Source organism: Narcine bancroftii, chromosome 8 (genome assembly GCF_036971445.1).
Source record: "Narcine bancroftii isolate sNarBan1 chromosome 8, sNarBan1.hap1, whole genome shotgun sequence".
Lineage (NCBI taxonomy): Eukaryota > Metazoa > Chordata > Chondrichthyes > Torpediniformes > Narcinidae > Narcine > Narcine bancroftii.
Genome location: NC_091476.1, coordinates 103,184,458 through 103,210,211, shown reverse-complemented (window position 1 = coordinate 103,210,211; position 25,754 = coordinate 103,184,458). Strand labels below are relative to the sequence as shown.

Genomic DNA, 25,754 nt, shown 5'->3' with positions numbered 1-25,754 from the left:
CATTTTTTGATCATCGTTATAAACAATAAAGGCATGAAGTGAAATTCCATCAGAAAAGCACTGTCTTAGTATTTTGTCGATTTAAAATTCTTTGACAGGGTACCTTGAATCTCATAGCTCTCATTTTGGCTGCTTGTCTTGTTTACACCTGAAGAACTACAGAGGGTAAACTAGAACAGCATATTCAAGGTAGATTATCTTCTGCCTCCATGACATTGGTTAACAATGTACAGTATTTTCCCTTCTCTATAATCTATCATGCCTCACACCTTCAATAACATTCACACGGTTAAGGATTATTTCACCAAAGTTACATGCTAATTCTATACATTATTTACAAGCTCGCCCAGCACCAACCACCATTTCCCTTCCAAGTTACTCAGTGAGTCTGTCTAATGCAACTGATTGGAATTCAAGATGGCTACCTGATGACTGTACAATTTTGTAAAATTTCTTCAATTCAGGTTCTAGGTGTAATAGAGAAAGCATGAAATTGCTTCATACACATTTTTCCAGTTTGTTGATAAGGGCATGTCTATTTGCCCTGAAAGCATCCCAACACTTCAAATTTGTTACTAACATGCATCATGTAGGTTAGAGTTCAAGAATCACAGAAATTTTTCCTATATTTATGCGACTGCAGATGTTGGAATATGGAGTAAAAGACAATACTGGAGGTACTCAGCGGTTTGAGGAATAGTTAACATTTTGATTCACGATCTTTCATCTGGACTCAAAGTCTAGAGGGGGTATAGCCAATATAAATAGGTGTTCGGTAAGGGTGTGGTGATGGCAGGAAGGCAATAGATGGATTCAGATGAGGAGGGCTTAACCGGCATATCACAAGATAATAGTAGCAGAAGTTGGCCCATTGAATCTGCTCTGCCATTCTAATAATGAGCTGACCCATCTTCCCATGCAGCCCCATTCCCAGGCTTCTTCCCCATAACCCTTGATGCCCTGAATAATCAACTACCTGTCAATCTGTGCCTTAAATACACCCTATGAGCTTGCTTCCTTGGCACCTGTGGGAACAATTTCCACAGATTCATGACCTTCTGACTAAAGAAATGTTTCCACTTTTCTGTTTTAAATTCATGTCCTTCTATCCTGAAGTTATGCACTCTTGTCCCTACCATGAGAAATATCCTTGCTATACCTTTTTATTAATATTTTATTTTGAGAATTTTCAATCAACATGCAGTCAAACTGAAGAATAATCAAAAAGAAAAACATCAATATTAATAATATTAACAAAATAATACAAATATCGATCCGTGTCAATATTAAAGTGAGAAAAAAGTCAACATGAGATTCAATTATGATAAAGAAAGAAAAATTACAATAACATTACAAAAATGCAAATTCAATGTCCATGTTGAACCAAAGGGAGAAAAAGATAATAGAGAGAACGAGAGAGAGAGAAGAACAAAATAAGAGGAACCTTCTCATCTCAAAGAAAAAAGAAGTAAGGAAAGAGAAAGAATAAGAAAAATAAAAGGTTGGCTTTGCCGTGATAAACCCCATTCCCATCAAGAGACAAAAAACCTGACTTATCTAGGGTCCTTTGCACTGCGAGCACTGGTGGGGGGGGGGAGGGAAGAGACAGGAGGGGGGAATCATTAAAGATTTACCCCGCTGTACCTTAGGAATAAATTCCATATTCTTGAAAATACATCATACCTGTTTCTGAGGTTAGAGGTGATCTTCTCCAGGGGTATACAATTATGCATTTCTATCTTCCAGCGAGCTAAACCTAGTTGGGAATCGGATTTCCAAGTAACTGCTATGCATTTCCTGGCCACCACTAAAGCAAGTTTAACGAATTTTAATTGATATTTCAACAGCCTCATTTTAGGTCTTGTGTCTTCTAAATTCCTCAATAAAAATAAAAATGGAAAAAATTATAAGATCTAAACAAAATTACTATGAGCTAGGGGAAAGAGCCCACAGGGTCTTCTCCTGGCAGTTGAAAGTAGTACAAGACTCCAGAGTAATAAATATAATTAAGATAGACTCAGACAGGATCTTTTACAAATTGGAGGATATAAGTAAAGCTTTCAAGCAATTTTATGTTTAATCATATGAATTTCAATCGGTGGGGGGATTTGAATAAAATTGAGTTTCCTGTCACCATTGGATCTTCCAGATTTGAATTTAGAAGAAAGGGAGGAGATAAATGCTCCCTTTACTCAAATTAAGAATGAGGAAATGCTGGCCTCCTTGCAAATTAATAAATCCTCAGGAGAGGATGGATTTCTACTGGAATTTTATAAAGAATTTAAAGATTTATTAATACCTCTGTTTATGGAGATAATAGATCAGGCAGTGGTAACTCACACTTTCCCAGAGTCATTTTCAACAGCAGTCATTACGGTGATTCCCAAAAACGATAGGGATCCATTGAAACCAACGTTTTATAGGCCCACATCACTTTGAATATGGATTATAAGATTATTGCCAAAATGCTTGACAAATAGATTGACAACTTATTTGCCTAAATTAATAAACATTGATCAAACTGGCTTTGTGTAGGGGAGGCAATCAGCAGACAATGTATTCAGATTGCTCATTATTAAACATCTGGCAGAAACAAGAGATGACTTGAGTGTCGCCATGGTTCTAGATGACAGTCTGAAGTGCGACTTTTTATTCAAAGTTCTGGAAAAATTTGGACGAGGATTAACATTTAATTAGATGACAGTCTGAAGTGCGACTTTTTATTTAAAGTTCTGGAAAAATTTGGACGAGGATTAACATTTATTAATTGGGTTAGAGCTCTATATTCTGATACTAAAGCTAAAGTAATACCCAATGGTCAAATTTCATCAGTATTCCCACTGTCCAGATCTCATAGACAAGGTTGTCCATCGTCTCCAGCTCTTTTGCTCTTGGCTATGGAACAATTAGCAGAATCAATCCGTCTAGACCCAGACATAAAGGGCTTCAGGATCAATTAGGAAGAACATAAAATCAATTTATTTGCTGATGTTTTGATATATCTGACAGAACCAGTTAACTCATTTCAAAAATTGAAGTCTAAATTGGAAGATTTGCGGATTATATCAGTTTATAAAGTCAATTGGGACAAGAGCGAAGCTGTGCCACTTATGGGTGGGAATTATGAACAAATTAAGAGAAATTCCCAATTTAAGTGGCCGCTCAATAGGATTAAATATTTAGGTATTAAAGTTGATAATAACCTGTAGAATTTATACAAGTTGAATTATCTTCCCTTGTTTTGGAAAACTGAGGATGATCTTAATAAATGGGTGACACTCCCAATAACTTTGGTTGGAAGGCTCAACTGTATTAAAATGAATGTGCCATCTAGAGTACAATTTTTTTTCCTAAATTTGCCTGTTATTTTTCCTCAGAGATTATTTTAAAACCTTAATAGTTTCTATGGAAAGGTAAGCCTTCTAGAGTCTCTATTCATAAATTAACTTGGAATTATGAATTGGGAGAATTAATGCTCTCAATTTCAAAAAAATATTTTTGAACAACCTAGTTGAAGTTTATCACTTCCCTCTTTGACAGAGGAGGGAAGTCTTCATGGGTAAAATTGGAGTTGCATAAGGTTGGTGAAAGGATAGCAGAAAACCTTGTATATGAATGGAATTCTAAATTATTATCTGGCCCTAAAGAAGCCGCTCCCTAATTAAAGCATATAATTACAATATGGAATAAAATTAATGGTCAAATTGGGGATGGGGGGGTGGGGGAGGTCTTTCACCTAAAACATCCCTGGCTCAAAATACGTTAATTCCACTAACGACTGATAATAAAATCCTGGACACTTGGTCCCAGAGAGGGGTCAAGTATATTGAGGATTGTTATGAGTAGGGACAATTTACGACATTTGAGCAAATTAGGAATAAATATTGAATTTTAAATACATCTTTTTTTCTGCTATCTTCAGTTAAGATCTTATTTAAGGGACAAATTCGGTCCAGCACTAACATTACCACAGTGTAGTGAAATAGTGACTCTGGTTCAAAAGGGGAGCACAAAAGAAAATTATTTCAAAAATGTATTTCTTATTTCAGATGGGAACCCCTAAACAAGGGCTTGATAAATCAAGACAAAGGTGGGAATCAGATACGGATATAGAAATTGATCCATTTTGCTGGTCTGACTTATGTCGGGATAACATGATTAACACTATTAATGTAAGGTATCGGCTTACATTAATATAACTTCTTGCATCACTACACTTCACTCCACAAAAGTTGCACAAATTGAAATTGGAAATATCAGACCAATGTTTTCGATGTGGTCAAGAAATGGGTACATTTGCATTCAACCTGCTCGTGTCCTAAAGTGAGGTCTTTCAGGGAAGGTGGGTAATCCGCTGGAAAAAAAATAGTGGAATCGTATCTACTGTGTCCAGGCCTTTCAGCATTCAAAATGCCTCTATGAGGTTCCACTCATCCTTCTGTACTCTAGTGAGTACAGTCCAAGAGCTAACAATCTTTCCTTATATGCTAACCCTTTCATTCATGGTATCATTCTCAAGTAAACCTTCTCTGTACCCACTCCAATGCCAGTACATCTACAAGTTTCGATTCCTATATTTTTATGTAATAAAAAGTGTAATATTACACAAAATTGCCTAATTGTCATGTGTCTCTTAGTCAGAGAAAGAGAAACAAAAGGGAGTCTAACAGAATACCAACAGAAATCAAAGCCAATCATTTATAGCACGAAAGCCTAGGAACAGAATATTATCAAAATTCCCTTCTTTGGTTTTTAGTTTGTTGAGGGTAAACTCAAGAAATGAGCAATCACGTAGCAGCAAAAACTTTATACCCCAAGTGCACTCATCCTCCCATTCATGCACCAGATACACACAAGCACACTCAACCTAACCATGCACACCTTACCCATGCGTGTAAACTCACACGGGACCCCACTAATTGTGCATGCTCGTATCCCTTTCCTTGCATTCATATCTATGCTGAGAATGAAATTCCATCACTAATTTAAAATGTTATATTAATCCTGATTCTGTACATGCTTTGAAAACAAAAGTGCAGGTATTCTTCACTTACAGCTTTGCTGCATCTCTCTGCAATCATAGTTGAAATTTGCTCGGAGAACCTAAAACATTCAGTTGTGGAGAGATTCGCCATTGAGCTGGAATTAAGATCAGGGTTTGATCTGCCTGAGGGCCTGTTCCCTTCCCACCATCTCCTCTCACACTGTCAGGCACAGAGTGGTTCGCTCGTTCTTTCTCATGTAACTTGATCCGGACTGAAAAAAAACAAACGCTGCTAAAACTGCAGCTCTGTGATGGCAAATGGTCACTAGACACCAGTGTCAAGTAACCAATTAAAGAAATGAAAACCTGGTCTCTATAACATTCTGAAACAGAATTTGTGGACACAATGAACCCCACATATCAACCAGAAAATCAGCTAGAACAAGGCCTCACTAACAAGTTGTGATAAATAATGTTTCCCTATTAAAATCCTATCCTCTGTGCCCATACCTGCACAATTGAACTAACCTCACAAGCCAAGATGATTTCAAAGTGAATTCAACTCGATACTACCTGTGCCATTTAGCACAGAGGTAGCATTTGTTACAATTTGCCTGCAGACGTAAATACTTGAAAATGATAGGTTCCTATTTCCAATTTGCACCCAAAAAAATGTAAGTATATAGGTACTGGAGCAGTTTGTTTGGTCCCTTGGCTCTGCTCTCCTGCAATAAATTCAGGGCTCAACTTTAATACCCATCCTCAAAACTTATTGTCATAATTCATTACTGTACTTGGCCCCTCATCAAGTTGGTATTTCCTTTGTGCAAAGGGCTGCCATATTTCCAACAATTCCCTGTACACTCAAATTCAGCTCCAATGTAATCTATAAAATCACTGATGACACCATCATTGTTGGATGAATAACTGGAAAAGTTGAGTCAGAATACAGGATGGAGATTGAGAATCTGTTCAGATAGTGCCAGAGAACATCATCCTTGCTCTCAACCTCATCAAGACCATAGAGCTGACTGTTTATTTTAGGAAGGGGTCATTAAGGGACCATGCACCTTCCTGTGTTGATGGGACAAAGGTAAAGAGGGTTAATACCTTCAAGTTCTTAGGAGTACATACATCTCCTGGAGCCAGCACATCAGGGAAACTTTAAAGAATCAAAAATCTTTCTTTCTTTCTAAGTTTGAAGAGTTTTGGCATGTCAAATACTCTGCAAACTTCTACAAGTGCACAGTGGAAAGTATGTGGACTTGTTGCATCTTGGTCTGGTTTGGCAATACAAATGCCCAGGAAATCAGAAGGTAGCAAACATAGCCAAATCAATCATGAACTCTGACCTCCTATCATTGAAGATAACTATGTGAGATACTGCCTCAAGAGGGTAGCCAACATTATAAAGGACTCCTAATCACCCTGTATTCAACCTCCTCTTGCTGCTATCTCCAGGTAGAAGGTACAGAAGAATGAAGTCCAGCACCTCTAGGTTCAAGAACAGTTTATTTCCAATGGCCATCAGGCTCTTGAACTTCCTCTTAATACATTAATTATAAAATTGACACTACAAAAAGGACTGTGTGAATAACTGTAATGCCTCTTTTTTCTTACACTATAATAACTGTGACATTATCCATTTATGTATTTATTATATTTTTTTAATTAAATTTCATGCATACCATCATAGGTTTTTTATTAAAAAAGTACATAATTGGCTGCAGGTAGTAAGAATTTTGGTGCAGATGTACATCATTCAAAGATTATGACATAAACTCATTACTTATTTCAAAGTATTTCAATTTCCCATCATGCTCTGAGAGCCATTTTATTGTTAGTTCCATCTTTCTTTTTAAGCTAGTGGCATCTTGTTGATAATAACAGAAAGGTAATTGTGGCAACAATCCATTTGGTGAAATATGTGCAACAGTATTTGGAAGTTGAACAGTCTGTTTAATCAAGTGACAAAGGACATTACAGGCAGTCATTAATCCCAACAAAAGTTGGAAGGAAGGAGACAGCCAAAACAATTTCTGGCAATTCTTGAGAATAAAGAATTCCTGGCTTGACATGAACTGGATGATGTCGCTAAATAAATAGCAGATCCCAAGGTTGGGAGTTGACATCAGTGGTGCAATTACAGAAATAAAGTCATCAGCTCTTCCTTATCTCCCACACGTGACGCACACAAGGAGTGCAACAAGAGGCAATGTCCTAGAAAGATTCCAAAACCTCTGAATCAGAATTTATTGTCATGAACATGGCACAAAATTCATTGTTTTGCGACAGCATCACAGTGCAAACATTTACATAACCACATAACAAAGCAAATAAAAACAGTGAAAATAGTACAAGAGAAAGAACTCTACGTAGATTCTAACCAGAAATCAATTCCTGGTAGCCTTTTATTCTATATGCAAGCATATCACAAAACAATTATTCTGCATTTTAACCCTTCAGATTTCAGATTTACTGTTAGAGTATTTACATGATATTATATACAACCCTGAGATTCTTTTTCCTGGGGGTGAGGCAAAATTAACACATACTGGTAATGCAAAAAAAATCTGTACTCCATATACAAGTAAACAAATAAAGACATGCAACAAATTGACTGCAATACAGAGAGGAAAAAAAAATCAATAAAGTGCAAAAATAAAAGTCCTTAAATGAGTCCCTGATTGAATTTGATGTTGAGGATTCTGATAGTGGAGGGTTAACTGCTGTTTCTGAACTAAGCCTTTCTGATGGTAGCTGTGAGAACGGAGCATGTGCTAGGTGGTGTGGATCCTTGACGATTGCTGCTGCTCTCCGATGGCAGTGTTCCCTGCAGATATTCTCGATGGTGGGGAGGGTTTTGCCTGTGATGTAATGGGCAATGTCCACTACCTTTTGGAGGGTTTTATCCTCATGGATATTGGTGTCCTGATACACGACCGTAATGCAGCTGATCAGCACAATTTCCACTACACATCTGTGGAAATTTGCCAGGGTTTCCAAGGTCAAATCAAACCTCTGCAAACTTGTGAGGAAGTAGATGCAATGATTTGATTTCTTCATGATGCTATTGATGTATGGATCCTCCATGATAGTGATTTCCAAGAACTTAAATTTGCTCACCTTCTCCATCTCAGATCTCCCAATGATCACTGATTCCTACACCTCTGGTTTTCCCTTCCTGGTCAACAATCAGCTCCTTGGTTTCGGTGAAATTAAGTGCAAGGTTGTTTTGGTGCACATTCAGCCAATTTTTTAATATTCCTCCTGTGTACTGACTCATTGCCCCTTTTTGTACAACCCACTACCATGGTATTTGCAGAGTTTTGTAGATGGTGTTGTTTTGATAGTAAGCCACAGACATAAGTGTATAGCAGGTAGAGCAGGGGTCTAAGAAAGCAGCTCTGTGGTACTCCAGTACTGATGGAGATTATGAAGATGATCTTACCAATCTTCACTGATTGTGGTCTGGAGATGAGGAAATGCAGCATCCATTTACACAGTGGGGTGTTGAGTCCCAGGTCTTGGAGTTTGCTGATCAATTTTGAGGGCATGATGGTGTTAAATACCAAAGTGCAGTCAATAAAAAGTTCCTGATGAATGCATCCAGGTGTTACAGAGCTTTGTGTGGAGCCAGAGAAATGGCATCTGTGGTAGACCTGTTGCTACGACAGGCAAATTGGAACTAATCCATGTCACTGCTCACACAGGAGTTGATATGCTTCAACACCAGCCTTTCAAAACACTTTATCCCTGTTGATGTGAGTGCCACTGGTCAATAATTTAAAAATAAATCATGAAAATCTGTAGACACCGTGGTTGAAGTAAAAACACAAAAAGCTGGAGAAGCTCAGCAGGTCAAACAATGTCCTTTATGCAGAAAAGGTAAAAATACAGAACAGATGTTTCAGGCTTGATAATAATTTAGACAGGTTATCACTCTTTGGTATGATTGATTCCTATTTGAAACAGGTGGGTACCATGCCCTGTCAGACTGAGTTTGAAGATATCTATGAATGAACTGACAAGTCAGTCAACACAGGTTTTTAATTTTCAGCCATCCGATCGGATGCTTTCCTCAGATTAATTCTCCTGAAGGCAGTTCGCACAGAGGAACATCAGGGATCATGGGGGTCCATAGAAAAAGGCCTATGCCTGGTCATAGAATTATTGTAAATTGAAATAAAGATCATTCAGCTAATTATATACACGTGGGGAGGAATAAGGGATACGCAGCTTAATTTCATTTTCCAGGATGAGGTCCATCACCCTGTAAGTCACAAATCTTTAAGGAGACATTTAAGAACTTTTTAAATGTGATGAGAATTTCTGCATCTTCCATCATTACACATCATCATCACCTCCCACCTCACCGCCATGGATACCAGATGGTATCCATGTCCCATCTAATCACCAATGATCCCTGATTTTTGACCTTTGGCTTTTGGAAACAAATCTTTCTCATTCACACAATGTAAGCTTTTGAATATATTAAAATTTTTCCATCCATGCAATTATATACTTTTACATAAGCAAAATGTGATTAAATTTGAAATTACAATGATGGTTTAACTACTCCCTTACCCTCCCCTCCCTTTTACACCCCTCCCACTGAAAAAAACATAGTAATAGAAATAGATATATATTTATATGAAACATTTTAAAGGAAAAAGAAGAAATAAAAAGAAAAAGATAATATTACTCTGGACTGCACAAAAGATTGGTTCACACATTGGGATCTTGCAGTATTTATATAGCCATTTTTAGGAAATAAGTTTCTTACAGGTCTTAAAGAGGCCAGAAATACACTTTTATATATTTATCCCTAAAGTTTGCATATACAGGCTCCAAATTTGTAAAAAAAATTCATTTCTTGAATTATATGTAATTTTCTCCAAAGGAATACAACTTTGAATTTCCGTGTTCCATCTTTTGTGCATCTGATTTCCAAGTCACTGAGATACACTTCCTTGCCACCACTAGCGCTATTTTAATAAATTTCACTTGATAAAATGGTCATTTTAATTTAGATCTTGTTCCTTCTATGTTCACCAATAAAAATAAACCTGAATTTTGTGGAAATACAATACCAGTAATCTGTTCTAAAAAAGTTCTTAAATCCACCCAAGAGGTTCTAACTTTAGAACATGACGAAGTAGAATCCAAAATAGTTCCTATTTCTTCACCATATCTAAAACATTTATCTGTAAACCTGATTTCATTTTATGCAATTTTTGTGGCATTAAATATAATTGATATAATTATATTGAACTAAACTATACCTAACATTTATATTTGTCATACAATCTTGACAAAGATCAGCCCATCTTTTCTCATCAATTGTAATGTTTAAATCTGCTCCCATTTGTGTCTAGATTTACGAACTCCCTGCTTATTAGTACCTGCTTGTAATAAAAGATACATTGCAGAAATAAATTTCTTAGTATAACCTCTCCTAATAAAAACTTCCAGCTCACCACAAGCCGGTAAGTACATTGTTGAACCTAATTTTTCTCATTATTTTTCCTCTCGATTGAAGGTATATTCCGAGTTATTCCATATTTATTTCTTAATTGTTAAAATGGCATCAATTGACCTTGTCCATATCAATCTTCTACATTTTTAATCCCATTGTAAAACCAAAAATTTTTTTAAATTGATCATCTTTAGTAAAAGGTATAAGATTATTTTGAATCAAAGGTGTCCTTAGGTGATATACTACCTTTTATTCCAATTTCAATATTTATCTGATTCCAGATAGTAATCAAATGTTTAAGCAAAGATGGTTCTTTCACATCAGTTATTAACTTTGAATCCCATTTATATATAAATTCCTCTGCTAATTTCTCTATTTTATCTATCTCTATTTTGACCCACACCCTCAAATAAAATAAGAATTCTCAATTGAGCCACTTGGCAATAATTCTTAAAGTTAGGAAGTTGCAAACCTCCCTATTTGTATTTCCATGTTAATCTTTCTATAGATACTCTTGACATTTTACCTTTCCTTTTTTTCCCAAACTTTATTTAAAGATTAAAATAACATACAATCCATAATCATCAAAAATCTCGAAAAGTCTCGACAAAGTGGGTAAATTCATCTCTCTACCATAATTATCCTTTACCAAGGCTCTAAGTAGATAATACAGAAACAAAGAATTTACAGATATATCAAATCTTTTTCTCAATTAATTAAAAGAAAGAAATTGTCCCTCTTCAAAACAATCCTGTATTGTCTTTATACCCTTAAAATCCTAACTCTTTAAATAATTATTAAACATTGAAAAAGGAATAAGATGATTATTATACAATGGAGTTAAAATTGATAATTTATCTTTTGATCCCAAAACCCTATTTTTTTTAAAATCCAAATCTTTAACAAATGTTTCAATACCGACATGTTATATTCCTGTAGCAAATTCAAGTTCCAACAAAATATAAATTCATGCACCTTAACCTCAGAAATACACGCCATTTCCACCTTAGCCCAGCTAGGAGGATAATCTAAGTCCATCAACCTGCTAATAAACTTCAACTGGGTTGCTTCATAATAATTTTGAAAATGTGGTAACTAAAGTTCACATAACGCATATTTCCACGTAAGTTCATACAATGCCACTTGAGCTAATTTATCTTTCCATAAAAACTCCCACACTACCTTATTTAAATCCTGAAAAAAACCTTTTGAAAGTAAACAAGGTATTGACTGAAATAAATATTGAATTTGAAGAAAAATATTCATTTTAATACAATTGACCCTTCCAATCAAAGTTAATGGAAGATCTTTCCACTTAATCAAATATGCTTTAATCTGTTTTAATATAGGCACATAATTTAACTGATGTAATGACTGATAATTAACATCTACAAACACCTAAATATTTTCTTTGTCCACTTTAATTTTGTAATAATTTTAAATTCTGAATAATCTCCTATTCCAACTGGTAAAATTTCTCGTCTTTTCTATAATTCTCAAATTGATCTAATTCCCAAATGCCTATCAATCCATATGGAAATTTATTGTTCATATGTCACACTACAACCCATCCCTTGCAAGTGTGATCCAAGTATAACCAACATGCCATTCCCATCAAAGCCACTCAATTACATTTCAGCCTCTTATCCTTTTTCCTGTTAAAAAAAAAATGTGTATGTGTGTGTGCTCATGCATGCATGTATATATATATATATATATATTTATATATATATATATATATATATATATATATATAAACTTCCAAACCTCTCAATTAGATTCTAGACTGTAATTCATGCTGGGGTAGATGTTATTCAATATAAAAATTTATGATATTCCTCATTAATACCAATGAAAAACGATCATACTTTTAAAGACAGAATAAGCATTACTTCCTTTTCTCACAACGTTCCTCATGGAACCTGTCCAACTGAGAAGATACAGGAAAAAGTTTATTTTACATATATTGGAGGAGGTCACTGCCCTTGACATCAGAACTCAATTTTAGGCAGCCCAAGTAAAGGAAGAATATTATCCCCATCAGTCATTTGTAAGTATCATCTATGAAAATGAGAAGTGTAGTCTTAACACTGGAAGATACAAACTAGACAAATATCCCCAAAGTTCTCCACAGATTCTGCAATCAGTCAAAGCTGTGGAAATTGGAATATCAAGCACAATGGTCTTCAGCAGCAGGCTACAAGAAAATTTCACTCTCCCTCAAATACCTACCCATATTTGAATTCACATCCTATGTATTATGTCCCATGACTTAATGCACTTGTGCTTCAGATTCTTTTCTTTGGCTTGGCTTCGCGGACGAAGATTTATGGAGGGGGTAAAAAGTCCACGTCAGCTGCAGGCTCGTTTGTGGCTGACAAGTCCGATGCGGGACAGGCAGACACGGTTGCAGCGGTTGCAGGGGAAAATTGGTTGGTTGGGGTTGGGTTTTTCCTCCTTTGCCTTTTGTCAGTGAGGTGGGCTCTGCGGTCTTCTTCAAAGGAGGTTGCTGCCCGCCAAACTGTGAGGTGCCAAGATGCACGGTTTGAGGCGATATCAGCCCACTGGCGGTGGTCAATGTGGCAGGCACCAAGAGATTTCTTTAGGCAGTCCTTGTACCTCTTCTTTGGTGCACCTCTGTCACGGTGGCCAGTGGAGAGCTCGCCATATAACACGATCTTGGGAAAGCGATGGTCCTCCATTCTGGAGATGTGACCTACCCAGCACAGTTGGATCTTCAGCAGCGTGGACTCGATGCTGTCGACCTCTGCCATCTCGAGTACTTGTGGCCCCGATCCGGGCAGTATGGACCGACCTCCAGCCCGGGTAAGAAACCTGCATAGGAGAAGGCCACTCCGATATAAAACCTACGACCCAAGGACCTCGCTGCCACGTCCCAGCTTGCTTGGCCACGGCACACGAACCATGGGTGTAAAGGGTGGGGCCAGTACTGCGCGCACTGCTTCAGATTACACAATTGTAAAACTACTCAGTAACTTCCCAATGGACATATTCATCCTTTGTAGATAGAGCAGCTTCGGATTATTACAGCACTCCATTGAATCAGCGCCACCTGGCCCACAAGAGCTGCCTCATTCCTGTCTTTCCTCATTTTGGACCTCTAAATTCTGAGATTATTTTAAAATATGTTTTATGTTGCTTTCTCACCAACTATGGAAATAATTTCTCATTATAACCCACACTGTAATATGAAGACTCCATCAAATCATCAGTCAACTTCCTCCAACACAGAACAAATAAGCTGCATTTTGGAATTCCTCATTATTTTTCAAATGATCCAGTGAATTCACTTTGTTAAAAATAATAACTGCATATAGTGCTCCATCTGCAGGGTACAATCAGAAAAATACATCTAATGGTTGCAACTCTAAATCTTCTTCCAAATCTGCATCAAGTATGGAAGTCATTTTTAGCTGACACCGAGTGAAGAGAAGTGCAAGACTAAACCATAGTGCAGGTTCAACAGGTTATAATAATGGAGTACAGTACAACTGAGTACTATGCTATTCTAGAACGATGCTGAGGTGCAAGATCTCCGTTTGGTACCAACGTTCCATTATGTAACTGGTTTTCTGCAGGGATCAATGTTATTTAAAATATAGATAAATGACTTGAAACGAATGATTAAAAAGTAGGTGGGTTGTGGGCTGTGGACAGTTTGGAGGGCTATGAAAGAATACAACAGAATAGATTTGTTACAGATATGAGCAGTGAAATGGCAGATGGATTTTAATGCAGACAAGTGAGGCATTGCTCTTCTGGAAGTCCAATGCATGGGAAGGTCTACAGCAGGGGTCTCAAGCTTGCGGCCCGTGGGCCAACTGCGGCCCTCGGGATGATAGTTTGTGGCCCTGCCTTAATATGAAAGTTTAATGTTAGTGCGGCCCACGAGTTTGATATGATAGGCACTTTTCAGTGTTGTGTGCGGAGCTGAACGAACCTACCAATCACAGTGGGGTATATTGCTCTTGGGGGCGGGACATCGGCTGGGCTTATTGTGACTATAAGCATATTTGTGTGCATTTTCTATTTGTCATTATATGCATGCGGCACATGCGCAATTTCCGTGGCCGCTCCCACTTCACGCGCTTCGACGTCCAGTCTGAACCCGGAAGTTGTTGCTCAGCGGGACAGAAAAAGAAGCGGAAAAGACGCATCGGCTAAACACTGAAACAGAGCCACATTTCAAATTTTTGCGGACCCCTTCTCCTTTGATGTGCAAGATGCCCCTCCTGTGCTTCAAATGGAGCTCATTGACCTGCAGTGCAACTCTGAACTCAAAACCAAGTTCAGGGAGGTGAGTAGAAAAGCAGACAAGCTTGGGCAATTTTTGAGAGAATTGCCCCCCAGCTTCCCTGAGCTTTCCCGAATGCTCAAGCGGACCATGTGTCTTTTTGGGAGCACATACTTGTGCGAAAAGCTCTTCTCCACCTTGAACTTCAATAATTTCAAGTACAGGTCCAGACTTACTGATGAGCATCCTCAACCCCTACTGAAGGTCTCAACTGCCTCCTCCCTTAAGCCAAATGTGGCTCGGCTATGTGAGAGGAAGCGCTGCCAGGTCTCTAGCAGTAAGAAGTAGGCAGAAGAAGACATGTTCATAACAGTTTATGTTCAATGTTCCATTCATGTTCAGAAAGTTAAAGGTTAAAGAACTGTTAATACAGACATTTTAATCTGAATAATAATAATTACATTTCTCCAGTCAGCAACTATATGTGGTTTCTTCAGTCTTCTATATCTGCTGTAGTATTATTATTTTCATTATTATTATTTTCATTTTATTTATTTATTACTGATTGATTTTATTTTTTTTCTTATGAATTGTTAATTTATTTATTTTTTCATCTTATTTTGTGTTAAAAAATAAAAATAAAGACATTTGATAACATTGGAATGTTTTTGTAAGAGCTTTTCTTGTGGAAAACCTGATGCGGCCCAGCCTCACCCAGACTCTACCTCCAGCGGCCCCCGGGTAAATTGAGTTTGAGACCCCTGGTCTACAGTTATGCCAGGACTCTTAAAAACATTGCTTTGGAAAGAGATCTGGAGATTCAGGTCTATAGAAACTTGGAAGTGGCCATATAAGTAGATAAGTTGGTAAAGACACCATATGGTGAAACCATTGAGTATAAAAGTCACATTGCAACTATTATAAAACTTAGGAGAAGCCACACTTGGAGTATTGTGTCCAACTCTTATCACCCTATTACCGGTGTGTTGTGGAGGCTTGGGAAAGGATAAGGAAGAGATTTAACAGGATTTAACAGACCATCGCCTTCCCAAGATCGTGTTATATGGCGAGCTCTCCACTGGTCATCGTGTCAGAGGTGCACCAAAGAAGAGGTACAAGGACTGCCTAAAGAAATCTCTTTAGTGCCTGCCACATTGACCACCACCAGTGGGCTGATATCGCCTCCAACCATGCATCTTGGCGCCTCACAGTTCGGCGGGCAGCAACCTCCTTTGAAGAAGACCGCAGAGCCCACCTCACTGACAAAAGACAAAGGAGGAAAAACCCAACACCCAACCCCAACCAACAAATTTTCCCCTGCAACTGTGCCTGCCTGTCCCGCATCGGACTTGTCAGCCACAAACGAGCCTGCAGCTGACGTGGACATTTACCCCTCCATAAATCTTTGTCCGCGAAGCCAAGCCAAAGAAGAAATGGCATCAATGAAAAGAAAGATTAGACATATCCCTGCAGAGTCAGAGGCAGTAGATTGAAATTTATAAAATTATCAGAGACATGGAGAGGGTAAGTAATCAGAATCTTTGTCCCAGGGCAAAAATGTAGCCGAATAGAGGACATGCATTTAAGGTGTTGGGGGGCCAGGGGGTAGAGTTTAAAGGAGGCTTGCAGAGCAAGTTTTATTTTTATTTTTTGCCTAAGGCTTTTTCAGGCGCATTCTCCGCTAAGAATGCGCCTGAAGAAGCAGAAGCGGTCCTTTAAATTGCCGTTCAGGTGGCAGCATTTAAAACGCAACGCTGGCCACCTGAAGGACACAGCTGCACAGGATGTGGCTCTGAGCACACTCCGGCTCCTGCAAGTGTCAGCTATGATCAGCAGCCTGACCCTTTAACATCCTCTTTCAGCCAGCTGCATTCAGGTGGCTGGGGGAGCCACTGAGCTGAGCTGATTATCCCTCTCGGAGCAGGGTTACGTAGCTCGCCTCAAGAGCGCCTCCTGCACATTCAGGTGGCCTCAAAACAGCCGCATATTGCCTAAAAATGCAGCTTTACATGCGGGGCAATTGGCCACCTGAAAGTGCCTCTCCAGAGTTGTAGGTGTCTGGAATAGATTGCGAGGAATAGTGCTGAAGGCTGATACAATAGTAACTTCTAAGAGGTTTCTGGATAAACATGAATATGCAGGGATGAGAGAGACATTCAATAAATGCAAACAGCAAATTTACTACCTTACTTTGATTTTCTCTTTTTCATGCATTATTTTCTTTATTTAGAAATGTTTGCACTGTTATGTTGCCGCAAAACAATGAATTTTGTGACATGTTCATGACAATAAATTGATTCAGAGCAATGTTTATTGGGCACCTTGTTCAACATAGACATTTAAGCTGAAGGGCTTGTTCCTGTGCTTTACTGTTCTGTGTATCAAAAAATGCTGCCAATTCTCAGATCAGCTTACATTGATGGTATAAGAAAAAGAACGTACATTTCAGGTCAATGATTCTTCTTCAGTTGACTTTCTCTCGACACACGTATTTCCTCTGCACTGAATATTTAGTGTTTTCAGATTTTATTTCAGATAGCCAGCTTTTGTGGTATTTCACTTCTGTTAATAAATCTTGAAATGAAAATAAATCAATACTCTCAACAGATTCAATGGAATGTACTGTTGGTTTTAATTATGATCTCTTGGGGAGATGAGCTAGCTTTCTGAAATCATCAAAACACCATTTTATCAGATTCAAAAAAAGAATAGTAAGGCAAATTCAGCAAACACAGAAGACACCTGCTACAAGGATTCCAGTCCACAAAATACTAAAGCACTCAAAAAGCAACAAATAGAATCCCCACCCCCACCCCAGACACTCCCCATTGCAGCAAATTAAAGCCATGTGGTAGCTTAAAAATTTTTTGGCTCCACAACTGCAGCACTGCCACTGGTGCATACCCGTGAAAAGTGGGGAGTGAAGTCACAGCCCTCCTCCACATGGTTCTACTACCCAATCCAACTACCGATGAATCCGTAATAGCTTGAAACAGCTTATTAAAGAAGCCGAATGGTTTATTTTAAAATTCTTTGACCATGGATGCTGGGCCCAAGATGGCAATGCCTGTTCTGGCAGAGGCCTTGAGTGGTTGCAGATTCCGAAGCAGCAGAGAACTGGCGCAGGGCACCAGAAAACAGGGAGAACACCGGTGTTTGAGATTGAGGACCAATGGAGACAGCTCTACGGGATGGTGACACAGACGGCAGACCAGTGAGAAATTTTGCAGCTAAGGACACATAGGCAGAAGGCTGTTTGTAACTTGAGGTAAGGAACCCACGCAGGCAACACAAGGACTCACAGTATGCTGTGGACTGTTGGCGATTGCCTGAAAGGGTACTAGGTATCGGAATTGGATGCAAGAGGGCGCAGAGGGCAGAAATCTTCCTAAACATGTCAGAGGTTTGGATATGGAGCTAGGGATGCTGATGGTTTGGACTGAACTCTTGTGTAGTTGCCGACTGCACTGGAAGCGAATCCACAGACACTCAGTGACTCTGAAGGGACTATCCTTTGCTTCATTTTCTCTGATTGTAAGGGGCACAGGGCAAATTTTTGTCTGCCTTATAGCAGACTAAATGCAATTTTGTGTATTATATCTGTTTTATTACATTACAATAAAAGAATTTTGAGTCATATAATTGAAATCAATGTCTGTACATCAGGAAGCTGTCAGCCTACCCAAAGGCATCATGTATTACTTTATGGAAAGCGTGGACAAACATAGCAGATCTGGTTAACCATTGCAACCATGGTAAAATACACGATCTTCCAGATTTGATTAGGCAAACGAGTTATCACTTGGGCGACATGCTTATGGAACAGGGTAACCAAATGCTAACCAAAATATTAAGCTTACTCTGCCTCTAGCTAGCGTCCTGCTATTCTGTTCCTTCTCTGAAACCAACTCTGGACATCTCATGATCTTCACTTTGTACCCAACCGTCCTGTTCCATGGGTTGGGGAAATTAAAGGATATATAGGGCAGTGCATGAGACTATATAGGATCGGCCACTGAATCTACTGTGTGGCAGGGCAGGCTGGAAAAGCCGAATAACCCACCCCATTTTACACTCACCCCGTTTGAACCCAACACCAAGCACCCTCTCCTTGTGCCACCACACTTAGTCCGCCCCTTGTCCCCACTCTTGGGCACACACCCCGCTTCCCTCTCTGTCCCCCCCGCCCCGGTCAACCCTCCTTCTCATCTCGGTTGGGCCCGGGCCCCGAGTTTCGAGTTGAGTCCACCTCCAGTTGTACCTGGGCCCAGACTCGCCTGCCTTGTACCTGCACTGGGTCCGCCGCTCGCTGTCGCTGCGCCCGGCTGCTATAATGTTCCCATTTCTTTTCACTGCCACAAAAATAAGTGGTTAATTCAACCATGACTCTCCTGCGGCCCGCCCTCAAAGGTGCAATTGGCCAAAAGAGACGCCAATCAACCAATCTCCAGCCGTCATTGGCTTCGCCCTCCCGTCTCCGGGCAACGGCTACAACTTTGCGGCGAAGGAGAGCGGCAGCGATGAGAAACGAATACTCCGCGGACACCGCCGCCCACTGGAGGCGTCCGGACATAGCGGCATTCACTCACACAGGCAACTGCCAGAGGGTCCAGCGAAGTCTGCAGATAAGAAGCAACTTCTAGATTAGAGATTCCCAACCTTCTTCTTTCCACTCATATATTCCCTATGTCATAGGTGTTCTGTGATTAGTAAGGAATTGCTTAAGGTGGGATGTGGATGAAAAGAAAAAGGTTGAAAACCACTGTTTTATTTGTAACTCATTGACTCGTTTATGTGCACTTCCAAAGGAAATGGGCCAATGACCATTTTTCTCAAGCAAAATATTTCAGTCACAATTGGGTCTCAGTCCTCTGGATGTACAAGTGAAGCGTTACTGAACATGGAAAGCTTGTTTGGGTCGTCGGACCATGGTGAGGGAGAAGGTGTGGGCGCATGTTGCACCTCCTGTGGACACAGGGGAAGGTGCCGGAGGTGCAATGGATGGGGAGGGATGCATGCACGAGGGAATCACAGAGGGAGTGGTCCCTGTGGAAGGCCAAGGGAGGATGAGTGGGAAAGATGTGTCTAGTGGTGGGATTCTGTAGTAAGTGCCACAAATTCTGGCGGATGGTTATGTGTTGGATGCGGAGGCTGGCAGGGTGGTAGGTGAGGATGAGGGGGATTCTATTTTGGTTGCATCCAATGATCCCTTTGTGGCATTCTCTACATCAGAGAGACCAGTCACAGACTGGGAGATTGCTCAGCACCTGCACTCGATCCACAACCACAGCAACCTCCCAATGGCCAACCCCTTCAATTCTGGGTCACCCTCATGCATTCACATGTCTGTCCACAGCCTTTTGTACTGTTCCACCCCAACCACCCACAGATTGGAGGAACAACACCTCCTGGGCACCCTCCAGCCAACTTTCCACTAAAACTGTTTACCTTTTCTTCCACCTCCCCCATTTCCTGCCTTTCTAGTTCTTTCATCTACACAGCCCTGCCTTCTCCTCCCCCACCCATCACTGCTCCCTCCCTCCCCTCTCCACCTATCATCTCCTGCCCTGCGACCCCCTTCCACCTCCAACTCTTTTATTCCAATGCTCACCAGCATTTTCTCACACTTTGATAAAGGGCTCAATCCCTGAAATGTCAGTTGTGTATCTCTGCCCCTGCTACATAAAGGACACTGTTTGACCAGTTGAGTCTCTCCAGCATTGTGTGCTTTTACTTCAACTACAGTGTCCACAGAATTCTGTGTTTTACCAACTGACAAACATTAATCTTAATGTGTTTGGTGAGTACAAAGAGTGCTAAATTATACAGTACTTTGAATGTTTTTAACTTAGTGTGAGAGATAAGTAAAACTGATATAAAAATATGAAGATGAGGAAACTTAGTATAGATATATGTGTAATAAATAAAACCAGTATGAATAAGATAAGGATAATCCACCTCACTGACAAAAGGCAAAGGAGGAAAAACCCAACACCCAACCCCAACCAACCAATTTTCCCCTGCAACCGCTGCAACCGTGTCTGCCTGTCCCGCATCGGACTTGTCAGCCACAAACGAGCCTGCAGCTGACGTGGACTTTTTACCCCCTCCATAAATCTTCCTCCGCGAAGCCAAGCCAAAGAAGAAGATAATAGATAATAGAATGTAGAAAGTAAAGTTAGTTTGGATAAGATAAGGGTCTTCTAGCCTTAGACAGAATTAGCAAGTTCTGCATATAAGAAGGTTGTAGCCCTGAGAGTCGGGAAGGTGTGAATTAGAACAAAGGCAGGTTTGTGAATAAGGTCAATAAGGACAATGACATGATAGGACGGGACACGACAGGATACCCCCTGGTCCTCCAAGTTCACAGAAACAGCACACATAGGCAGACAGGATTGCCTAATGCCAAACTCATCCAGGAGGCAGAAGAATGTAAGGGGGGAGGGTACTTCTATACTGAAATCAACTGTATAAAAGTTGGGTGAGCCCCAGTGTATGTGTGTATTCCCAGGGTAAGGGAAAGCACCCAACTTTGCATTGTTGTATAATAAATGTTCTTTGTTCTCAATTTTTGTCTCGAGCAAATTCTGTGAAGGTACTTCTGTTTCTCACATTAGGAAAAAGTTGCACTTTGCAGGGGAAAAATACATTGGAAAAATGTCAGGATTCACAACTGGCCTTTGTTCAGTTAATTAATGTTAGCCTGAGTTGGTGTGTCTAGGGATGGACGCTGCAAATAAACAGTGGAGGAACTGAGACAGAATGATTAATGAACGTTTCCAAAAACAATTCAAGGAATGGCTGTGAACGCAAATCTGTACCCTTAGTTCTGATGCAGGGACACTGAGGTTGCACGTCACGCCAAGCCCAAAACAGAGTGGTGTGAACCTGGATTTACACATGATCATGAAACAAAACCTCTAGAGTTTGGAAATCTGAAATTAAAACAGAAAATGCTGGAAACACTCAGCAGGTCAGGCAGCATCCGTGAAAGACAACCAGCTGACATCCTCTCCATTCTGGGAAAGAGAGAACTGTTTGTTGGAAGGTGCTCATTGGGCCAATATTATAGACACAGTAGAAAAGGTCAGTTCTGATTCAAGCAGAGAAAATGTGTTACCTGAAGTTAAAGAATTTGATATTGAGTGCAGAGGGCTGCAATATGTCCAGACAGAAATTCTGCAGACACCGTGGTTGAAGTAAAAACACAATGCTGGAGAAACTCAGCAAGTCAAACTGTGTGCTTTATTTTCTTCTTCTTTGGCTTGGCTTCGCGGATGAAGATTTATGGAGGGGTAATGTCCACGTCAGCTGCAGACTCGTTTCTGGCTGACAAGTCCGATGCGGGACAGGCAGACACGGTTGCAGCGGATGCAAGGGAAAATTGGTTGGTTGGGTTGGGTGTTGGGTTTTTCCTCCTTTGTCTTTTGTCAGTGAGGTGGGCTCTGCAGTCTTCTTCAAAGGAGGTTGCTGCCCGCCAAACTGTGAGGCGCCAAGATGCACAGTTTGAAGCGATATCAGCCCACTGGCGATGGTCAATGTGGCAGGCACCAAGACATTTCTTTAGGCAGTCCTTGTACCTCTTCTTTGGTGCACTTCTGTCACGGTGGCCAGTGGAGAGCTCGCCATATAACACGATATTGGGAAGGCGATGGTCCTCCATTCTGGAGACGTGACCTACCCAGCGCAGTTGGATCTTCAGCAGCGTGGATTTGAAGCTGTCGGCCTCTGCCATCTCGAGTTCTTCGATGTTAGGGATGAAGTCGCTCCAATGAATGTTGAGGATGGAGCGGACACAACGCTGGTGGAAGCGTTCAAGGAGCCGTAGGTGGTGCCGGTAGAGGACCCATGATTCGGAGCCGAACAGGAGTGTGGGTATGACAACGGCTCTGTATACGCTAATCTTTGTGAGGTTTTTCAGTTGGTTGTTTTTCCAGACTCTTTTGTGTAGTCTTCCAAAGGCGCTACAACAGACTCGCCAAGGCAAATAGCGCCTTTGGAAGACTACACAAAAGAGTCTGGAAAAACAACCAACTGAAAAACCTCACAAAGATTAGCGTATACAGAGCCGTTGTCATACCCACACTCCTGTTCGGCTCCGAATCATGGGTCCTCTACCGGCACCACCTACGGCTCCTAGAACGCTTCCACCAGCGTTGTCTCCGCTCCATCCTCAACATCCATTGGAGCGCTTACACCCCTAACGTCGAAGTACTCGAGATGGCAGAGGTCGACAGCATCGAGTCCACGCTGCTGAAGATCCAGCTGCGCTGGATGGGTCACGTCTCCAGAATGGAGGACCATCGCCTTCCCAAGATCCTGTTATATGGCGAGCTCTCCACTGGCCACCGTGACAGAGGTGCACCAAAGAAAAGGTACAAGGACTGCCTAAAGAAATCTCTTGGTGCCTGCCACATTGACCACCGCCAGTGGGCTGATAACGCCTCAAACCGTGCATCTTGGCGCCTCACAGTTTGGCGGGCAGCAACCTCCTTTGAAGAAGACCGCAGAGCCCACCTCACTGATAAAAGGCAAAGGAGGAAAAACCCAACACCCAACCCCAACCAACCAATTTTCCCTTGCAACCGCTGCAATCGTGTCTGCCTGTCCCGCATCGGACTTGTCAGCCACAAACGAGCCTGCAGCTGACGTGGACTTTTTACCCCCTCCATAAATCTTCGTCCGCGAAGCCAAGCCAAAGATTTGCCTTGGCGAGTCTCGTTGTCGAGATAGGTAAACTGGTTGACCGTTTTGAGTTTTGTGTGCCCGATGGAGATGTTGGGGGGCTGGTAGTCATGGTGGGGAGCTGGCTGATGGAGGACCTCAGTTTTCTTCAGGCTGACTTCCAGGCCAAACATTTTGGCAATTTCCACAAAACAGGACGTCAAGCGAGATACATAACCAATATAAATATAAATATAAATATAAAGATACATAACCAACGTTTCGGGTTTGAGCCCTTGATACTTAACTGCTAAGTTTCTCCAGGATTGTGTTTTTTCTTCAAGCTTGCACAGGATGCATTGTAACATTTAGGGGCCCCAGGACAGATAGGGTAGAGTGGGAATGGGGTGGAGATTTAAAATGGTACCCAAGTCAGGATTGCTCCTATGCATTCAATACCAGAGTAAAGGAGAAACCCAGCAGGTCAAACAGTGAACTTTATAGAACAAAGATAAAGATACATAACCAACATTTTGGGCTTGAGTAAAATGTAGATGCTCTGTAGAGTGGTTACCTGGTCTATCTTTGGTTCTCCAATACAAAAGAGACCACATTGTAAAGGCCAAAGGCAGGACACTAGAGCAACCATTCTCAACAGGGGGCATATGGATCCCCCCCACCCAACCCACACCCCCACTGAGCCACAGCCACAGACTGAAATCATTAAAAAAATTCTAGGAGGGAAGAATGGAAGAAACCAACTAAACTAAACTTGCCCATAAACTTTGACCAAAGTCCTAAGGGGTTCTTAGTCAAAAAAGGGTTGAGAAAGGCTGCTCTTGACTAGAAGTACAAGTGAATCCCTGCTCCACTTGAAAGGTCTGTTTGAGTTTTTGGAATTTGAAAAAGGAAGAGTTATAAGGACAGATCTTGCTTCTCCTGTGGTTGCTGCAATATGGTGAGTGGTTGGTGGAGATGGAAGAGCAGCCCACAACTCATGTGGAGAAGCCACCTATGTGGATGGTTGTTTGCTCAGACCCACAACTCAATGACCAAACCTCATCCCGACTACTCTTCTTGGGACCTGCTGTGGGAGTTCTCACTCAACAACCCTGCCCCAACTCTGGACTACTAATAGGATTCTTGTTTTGGGGAAAACATTTTGTGAGGGAATTTTTATCTCAGATTTATGACTTTTTTTTTTACATATTACTTGTATATTTGTCTTTGACAAATCATCACAGGTCACCTACAACAAACCCAAGGATAACCATTGGACCACAGATGGCAGGTTGAGAGAATAACCATGAAAGCACCCTATTTGAGTGGCACCTTACCCACCAGTCAACACATTTACCCCTCTCCAGGTGTCTTGCTCAGACTGACCTCAGAGCATCCCTCAAGCTTGCATCTAATACCACTGGATGGATCTGACCAACAGGCACATGTTAACACAGCAAGTTATAGGCTGTCACTTGACTTGTAAAATCACCACATTAAAATATGGAAGAGCCAGGAACAAAAGAAGTGCAGTAATTTGAGAAAGGACTTTTATCAACACCTTCCCAAGAGCAATTAGGACTATATTCCACATCCTGGGAAAGGACCAATAAAGGGAGATCACTTCTCCCTGTCTTCCTTTCATTCTATAATCTCCCCAAGTACAATTACAATTTCCCAGCCCATTCTATTTATTTATCTGTTTATCTGTCCGCCCGTTTATTTATTCATTTATTTTTGTCTGCTTATTTGTTTGTTTCTTTCTTTGCATATATAAATATGAATCCTGCATATGCATTATCTGTCTGTATGTGTGTTATGCCTGGCTGTATGTCTGCATGTTTGTATCGAGGAATTGAGGACATTATTTTGTCAGGTTGTATGTGTACAGTCAGATGACAATCCTGGAATGCATGGTGAACCCTAAGGGCATGTGGCCCCTTCTGGAATTACCTTTGCCATGGAACCCCAAGGTTTTAAAAAGGTGCCTGGGTTCTTCTCATATAATGCCCAATGGATCCTCAACTATGAAGACAAGGCTCAACCCTGGTGAAAGCCACTACCTTTTCCCCATCAGCAGAGGTCCGCAAGGCTTTTGAGGGCATCAAGAATGATATTGCCAAGTCGGGGATGCATGCCATTGATGAATCCGTCCTGCTCCAAGTGGAAGGTAATGCCTCCGACTTCGCTCAGGCCGCCACATTTGAACCAATCAAGCAGGCCAGTGGCATTTTTTTCCCACACCCTCCAAGGCCACGAATGCAGGCACTCCACCATCAAGAAGGAGGCACAAGTTATAGTGGAGGGTGTGCATGACTGGAGGCACTACTTTGGTGGCAGACCATTCACCCTGCTGACAGACCAGAGAGCCA

General features: G+C 40.8%; 1 protein-coding gene across 2 annotated transcripts in view; it reads right to left on the bottom strand.

The window, feature by feature from the left end:
• Positions 1-19,194, bottom strand: part of LOC138741100 (ubiquitin carboxyl-terminal hydrolase 2-like) — a 180,773-nt gene extending 161,579 nt beyond the window's left edge. The window contains exon 1 of one of the 2 annotated variants that reach the window (XM_069894654.1): positions 19,007-19,194. The gene's annotated coding sequence lies outside the window, so the exon portion shown is untranslated. Of the gene's footprint in view, positions 1-16,903; positions 16,927-19,006 lie in introns of those variants that run through there. The other variant, XM_069894660.1, reaches the window with a different exon arrangement.
• Positions 19,195-25,754: the final 6,560 nt, after the last annotated feature.